The sequence below is a fragment of the Clinocottus analis genome, unplaced genomic scaffold, assembly GCF_023055335.1.
Source record: "Clinocottus analis isolate CAN_PGR_092001 unplaced genomic scaffold, fCliAna1.0.p SCAF_1, whole genome shotgun sequence".
Taxonomy (NCBI): Eukaryota; Metazoa; Chordata; class Actinopteri; order Perciformes; family Cottidae; genus Clinocottus; species Clinocottus analis.
The window spans coordinates 12,297,326-12,303,816 of NW_027175820.1; the positions used below are offsets into that span (position 1 = coordinate 12,297,326).

General features: G+C 37.7%; 1 long non-coding RNA gene across 1 annotated transcript in view; it reads right to left on the reverse strand.

The window, feature by feature from the left end:
- Positions 1–6,491, reverse strand: part of LOC137784388 (uncharacterized) — a 33,213-nt gene that overhangs the window by 25,547 nt on the left and 1,175 nt on the right. The window lies entirely within an intron of this gene.

Consider the following 6,491-nt stretch of genomic DNA (forward strand, 5'->3'; position numbering starts at 1 on the left):
ATATATATATATATATATATATATATATATATATATATATATATATATATATATATATATATATATATATATATATATAGCATTGGCCTCAGGTTGATCTGGGTATCAAGCATCAGAACGTTGTGTTGTTGCAGTCCTTTTCCAAGTCTATGATAAGCACTCTGCATTACTGAGGGCAATCTCCAAGAGGAAATGAAACCTTCTGCTGCCACAGACCAGCTTTATTAGAAGACAACAAGTCCGGCCTCTCAGGATATACAGATCAGGAGATTTAATTGATGCTGACTGACTGTCAATGCACTCCTATAGCTGGGAGAAACAAGAGTGTTTAACACTGCCCCATTGTAAATAGTATTCATTTCTCAGTCTAATCAACTTAATGCAATTCCAATAAGTCCATTTCTTAGAGTGGCTGTGTTGATTTGAAACCTCATAGCCCTGTTTTATTTTCAACAGTGCCAACAAATGTAATGGCTGCTAAGTATATTGAGCAATAATATAAGAATGCTCTACATCCAGTGCATGCATTTCAATTTTACCTTGAGGTCATAGCATTATGGAAACACCCCAGTGGGGTCATTAATCATAAATGCATACACTGTATGTAATAACAACCAGTAGAGAGAAATAGACTTATGGGAGGTTTCAGATAAGAACTTGTGTAAGACCAGAAGACACAATGGCCATCTACGTCAACAAATCTTATCAGTTCATCCCGTGCACCTAGGTCAGGGTTTTTGCAAAGCTGGCACACAATCATGCGTTCGGTTAGTGTATAGACAAGTACACATTTCCAATTGTCATTATCCCAGAAACATAATAAGCAGTGACAGGGTGAGCCAAATTCACTCGAAGCACAACCAGGAAAACAACATATTTTAGAAACAGGAAAAATACGAAGGTGTTGAGATATATGTGGTTGTGAAAGGATGTTTTATTGTGAGATGAATTCTAGGTCATAGGATATTTATCTGTAGTTATGAATATGGAGGAATAATAATTTATGAGGCTTGCTGATAATAAACATAATTTTGAAAGGTGCCGCTGACATTTTTACAGTACTTTTTATAAATGAACAACAAAAATAAAATTATTCTTGCATCTTATCAAACATTCAGAGAACCCCTTGACCCTTCTGAATAAAGCATCTCTCTGGAGATTTGACACACATCTCTCAGCACAGATCTGAAGACAGCCATGAATGTTGTTTGGCCTCTGATATATTTTTAATATTCAGATCATATCAAATATGTCCTCTTTCAATAATTGATCTATCTATCTATCTATCTACCAGCAACATAACACATGCTGAGCCTTGGCATATGAGTTCTATGCCCCAGTCACTATATCTTCTTCCCTCTATTAGGTATGATAGGGAGAGCTCCGGCTGCTCCCTCGATGTGACGCACTTGGCCAAGGGGAACTACCCCGGGCACGCTCCAATGAACCCTGTGACCACGAAGTAAAGCTGCCTTTCTTGTGTCCTGGCTCAAAATCAGAGACAAAGATGCACCAGCTACAATTCCTTTGAGTATGATTAAATATATGTTATCCTTTTATTAATTGGTATTACAATGATTAAATATGTTATCCTTTTATTAATTGGTATTACAATGACCTGTACCTTTAAAATCACATAAGCAATTACACAATTTAGCAAAAAGGTTATATATATATATATATATATATATATATATATATATATATATATATATATATATATATATATATATATATATATATATATGAGCAACCTGCCTGACTGAAACATGTTCAATTGTTTTGGTCATATATGTACTTAGGCCATTTAAAATGAGAGCCACTGTAAAAGCAAACATATTTTGCTTATAAGATATGTACTGAAACGTTTTTTTTGAAAGAACACTGTGTAACACAAACATATCACAGTCTAATGGAGGGAGGTTTTTTCTCCTGTCTTTTGACCAACAGTATCTCCTGTGGTGGCTCATTTCCTTAGTGCAAGAGGTTCCCACCCTCCATCGCAGCCAGGCTTCGGGGGGCATGGTGGAGAAAATGTGAGATGGAGGAAAGGAGCAAAATAGAAGAGGGAAGCCATGCTGGGAGAAAGGAAATCTTCCATGTGCAGAAGCAGAGTGGCTAGAGGACATTTCACGCTAATGGCGGCCGGGCCAATTGAAATGACTGCAGCGCTGCATGATTTGAAGGTCAGGAGACAGCGGATTATATTCCAGTGGTGGCGAAGGGGGATTGGAGAAGTAAAATGGTGCCTCCCAACCACCCCGCCCCTCCTCCTCTCTTGAATTATTGCAGAACAACCAAGATGGAATCAACATAGCACCAAACCCCACAATCATTACTCTTGCACACAGTGCACCGCAAAACACATTGCACCGCTCGGTCTTTTCTGAGCCTGTACATCTTAATGAGGACTTCTGCTATGGAAAATTCAGAAGATCAGTTTGTGAAACACAACAAACCACCCAAGAGCAGAGTATGTTTTAACTGCTTTTCATTATGCAACAAATTCTATTTTTGATCTTCAGTATTACCATTAAAATGTGCAATGGATAAGATCACAAGCAAATTATGGTAAAATACTGTGCAAAAGACAACTATTTTGCTTGTGAAGGCCAAAGAATGATATGTTTTTTTCTTTTTCAAGAAAACTGTCAACGGTGTTATTTTTATCCTTGACAAGTCATCATAGCAAAAAAGGGGGGAAAAACAATTAAATGTCCTACTATAGACATGTGTGACACACTGGATAAAACAGAATGGTTTAAGAAAAAATAAAAGCACAATGGCTTACAGATGAGGGTGCAAAAGTTACTCACGCATGAGAAAAGCATAAAGTGATTATGCACATGACTGCAGTAATAAGCTGTAATAAGATGTGGAATGACCATACGTGTTTACTCCTGACATTGTGCAAGGCAGGCCAACGTGATTACATTGTATTTTTATCCAATGGATATTCGAGATTTAAGGCTAAAGAACCTGAAGCCTAACATGCAAACAAACACGGAAACAAGAACAAATGAGGCGACATGGATGTCAGACAGAATTTTAGAAATCAGGGACATTCATGTAATTAAACTTATTTCTTGGAGGCATCAGCTCCTCTATCTGCTTGATGTGATTTTATAACTTCTGGAGGCTGTGCAATTTTTCACAATTCCCATCAAACATAGCACATGTCCTATGAATTGTTACCATCAAAGTGTCAACATATTTAATGTTACTCAGACTTACAGATGCACCTATTTTAGTCGGACAGACAAATTGTGCTCAAAGCAGCAGTGACAGGTATTCTAATGTAACTCTTTCCGGTGACAGTAAACACTGTCAGTAAACATTGGCAGGTAGCATCCAATCTGAGCTGCTCCACAGCACTGACGACACTACGGTGGACATCTTATAGGAGGAGAGCGGACGCCACTCTTTGTGAACAGCCAGTCGTGGAGTTTGTATCAATGAAGGCAAAAAGCACACACACTTACTACCATGCCCACATTCACAAGCTTGCAAAAGCCTCACTACCAATATACCAATTTGTTATATATAATATACCAATTTGTTATATATATATATATATATATATATATATATATATATATATATATATATATATATATATATATATATATATATATCAAATAAGCTAATATTTGGTCCAAGTATATATAGTTTTTGTCATATTTATAGACAAATATAGGAAATTCACATCTTTTTGGTTAGTTTCAAGATTTTTAGACCATTTATTACAAACATTGATTGTTAAAAATGTTTGATGACATAGAATGTTGTTGTGTTTTATCAGACTGTTAAGGACAAGATAATATATTGTCATTACAAAAATACTCATAAGAATTAAAAGAATTTAGAAAACCATGTCAGTGCCATAAAATAAGCACAGGTTGTTCCAAGGTCAGTCGTGTTTCATGACCTGTACACAAAGCACAGGCAGTAATGGTGCTGAAACTTACTGCTTGTAAAACTCCACAGGAGATAACAGAAAACCAAGGTAGCCCAGGCAATGCACTGCATGTTTGAATGGCTGACCATGTTAAGCTCTTAAAGCTGGCATTAATCCAGGATTTTAGGAGCAGAGCTAAGTTTGGTACTTTATCATGGCAAGGCCCGGACCTTAGCTGAAGTTCAATCACTATGCAGAAGCACTGACAGTCAAACAGACCTAAGACAGGACTAGCTCTAACTGGACGGAAATAATAAGCGTTCTCATAAAAAATAATAGAACATACTTCAGTTTATTGTGATTTGACTTTATATTTGGTTTATTTGTATCTCATTCTGCATTCTAGTGTATTTTGATTTACTAAAATCGAGTTTGCTACTGATTATGTATGATAATCACCAGTATGAGTATGTACTGGTGATTATCAACCAGAAACCGGTTTGCAGTAGAATGAAGCTAAGGCTTGCTCATAGTATTGTCTCTTACAGAGCCTGGGTGACCTGTCTGGGCAGCCTCAGTGCCAGCCTTGCCCCTCCAGACACAAGCAGGCCAGACTAAGAGCGAGCACAGAGCAGAGCCGTCTGTGCGCCGCTCGACTCCAGATACACACAGGCCAGCTCAGATCAACTTTTTAAGATAGCTGCGCAGACAGACAAACATATTAACAGCTGACAGCTCCTGACCATGCATCTGCAAAAGTAGCATCATCATGTTTTAGCAGTGGCACAAATACCCACCAGCCAATAAGACTCAGCAAGCACAAAGTCACGTGACGTGCACAAACAAACGAACATGCACGCACACTCACAGACCAATCTTAGGGTGCAGTCATAGAGCTTGGGCCAGGGCTTAGGGCTAGAGCATGGGCTTAGGGAACTGTGTGTGCTTGTTGGCAGATCGGGGACATTAGGGGCAGTGTGTTGACTGATAAATCTTCCTGCACAGTGTAGGACCTGAGCTATCATCTGACATATGAAAAAATACCAAAGAAGCTGTGGAGAAATGAGAAGACATTAAATGAGAGGGGATGGAGAAGGGTAACACACCAGTATGGTGGCAAGCATCTGTTGTGCTATTTATCTGCAACCATAAACACACACTGTATTGTAGAAGCACACACTCAGCTCCATACACATATCAGATGTCATTCATGTTTCTGCAATTCTTCTGCTCGTGTCCTGAGCACAACAGTAGCTAAAACACTGTATGGCTAATGCACGTCAAAAATAAAAATAGTCTTGTACGGTTGTAAATATATCGACTACTTCCTGTGTGGGATTTATGGAGCTTAAAATCTGGATCATCACTGTTTGACAGTCTTCATTGTGCATATGATTTACTGTAGTGCAAAGACTAAAAAGACACCTTCCAGTGATTTAAAAATGCATGGTATTGATTAAAAACTTGAATTATTATGATAGTATCACTGTAATAAGAAAAATATTAAATGCAATAGTCTTTTTTTATGTGTGTATTTAAATTAATTTAAACATGGCAGGAAAGTATCATGGAGCCAGGGATTTGGCTAGTTTTAGTCACATTGTATTACATACACTGGAGTATGATAAACCTTTACACATAGTTATACACTTAGTTGCCAGTTTCACACCAGCCCTGCAAAAAATCTTTCTGTGACGAAAATAGAAAAACATACTTTTGGTTGAAAAGGATTTAACTTTAGAAAAATAATGTGTTGATGTTGAAGAATGTTACATTGTTTTTTCTACTCAATTTATATCAATAGGGAAAGAATACATGTGTATTTCCTATGAATAGGTTAAACATTGTGTTTTATACGTCTTTTAATAGATGCAGTGATTCCTCTGATTATTTAAAATCATACACAGTCAAAATATAAGGGTTAATATAACTTTGGAGGTGCCAAACTCACCGGAGTAAAATACATTTGATATTTTGAACACCTGCCCCACAGCAATGTCAGTTCTGTGAGTGGACAGATAATTCTCCAATCAACACTCCAAATAATTGCAATTGAAAAAAAAACAGTTATTAACAGTGGGGGAGTTGCTGTGCATGGTATTTAGGTTTATGTGTGTTGGGGAGTGTGAGTAAGTCAGTAAGCAAATTAGTTTGTGTGTGTGTGTGTGTGTGTGTGTGTGTGTGTGTGTGTGTGTGTGTGTGTGTGTGTGTGTGGTGTGTGTGTGTGACAGAGAGAGAGAGAGAGAGAGAGAGAGAGAGAGAGAGAGAGAGAGAGAGAGAGAGAGAGAGAGAGAGAGTCCAAATGGATTTCAGCCCTAGAATAAATCACTGTCGCCACTGAAAGAAGCCGACAGTTGTGATGGATGGCTGAAATTTTTGTGTTGATGTCTTTAGTATTGCTGACAATTTGGTAGTCCTGGCTTTTCCACTTTTCCTGTGCTTGCGTGTGGCTCAACACTAAATGCTGGCACAATCCCATAGCTAGATCCCAAAGCTAGACACAGTATTTTGCACCTTTTCAAAATCTTCTTTTGGATAAAATCATCCTTTGCCACACTCTTTTTCTCCACACAGATGCTTCATATTATAAAAG